Source organism: Arachis ipaensis, chromosome B10 (assembly GCF_059453495.1).
Source record: "Arachis ipaensis isolate K30076 ecotype BB chromosome B10, ASM5945349v1, whole genome shotgun sequence".
Lineage (NCBI taxonomy): Eukaryota > Viridiplantae > Streptophyta > Magnoliopsida > Fabales > Fabaceae > Arachis > Arachis ipaensis.
In genome coordinates, this window is record NC_142435.1 from 18,701,032 (window position 1) to 18,701,949 (window position 918).

The 918-nt window shown below is 40.6% G+C and overlaps 1 non-coding gene across 1 annotated transcript; it reads left to right on the forward strand.

The window, feature by feature from the left end:
* The first annotated feature begins 317 nt into the window (after positions 1-317).
* Positions 318-421, forward strand: LOC148579312 (small nucleolar RNA R71). The gene has a single exon (XR_015894695.1). It is a non-coding gene; the product is annotated as a small nucleolar RNA R71 (small nucleolar RNA).
* Positions 422-918: the final 497 nt, after the last annotated feature.

Below are 918 nucleotides of genomic sequence, written 5' to 3' on the forward strand. Positions count from 1 at the left end.
TGTTGGATGATTCCTTCAATCCATTCAGACTCTGAGAGATCATATTGACTTGCTGAGTCAATATTTTATTCTGAGCCAATATGGCATTCAGAGTATCAATTTCAAGAACTCCCTTCCTCAGTGGCGTCCCATTACTCACAGGATTCCTTTCAGAAGTGTACATGAACTGGTTATTTGCAACCATGTCAATGAGTTCCTGAGCTTCTGCAGGAGTTTTCTTTAGGTGAATGGATCCACCTGCAGAATGGTCCAATGACATTTTAGATAATTCAGACAGACCATCATAGAATATATCCAGGATGGTCCATTCTGAAAGCATGTCAGAATGACACTTTTTGGTCAGTTCCTTGTATCTCTCCCAAGCTTCATAGAGGGATTCACCTTCTTTTTGTCTGAAGGTTTGAACATCCACTCTAAGCTTGCTAAGCTTTTGAGGAGGAAAGAACTTGGCTAAGAAAGCCGTGACCAGCTTATCCCAAGAGTTCAGGTTGTCTTTAGGTTAAGAGTCCAACCATATTCTAGCTCTGTCTCTTACAGCAAATGGGAAAAACATAAGCCTGTAGACCTCGGGGTCAACCCCATTGGTCTTAACAGTATCACAGATCTGCAAGAATTCAGTTAAGAACTGAAAGGGATCTTCGGATGGAAGTCCATAAAACTTGCAATTCTGTTGCATCAGAGAAACTAATTGAGGTTTCAGCTCAAAATTGTTTGCTCCAATGGCAGGGATTGAGATGCTTCTTCCATGTAAATTGGAATTAGGTGCAGTAAAGTCACCAAGCATCTTCCTTGCATTGTTATTATTTTCGGCCATGTCTCCTTCTTTTTCGAAAATTTCTGTCAGATTTTCTCTAGAGAGTTATGCTTTAGCTTCCCTTAACTTCCTCTTCAGAGTTCTTTCAGGTTCAGGATCAGCTT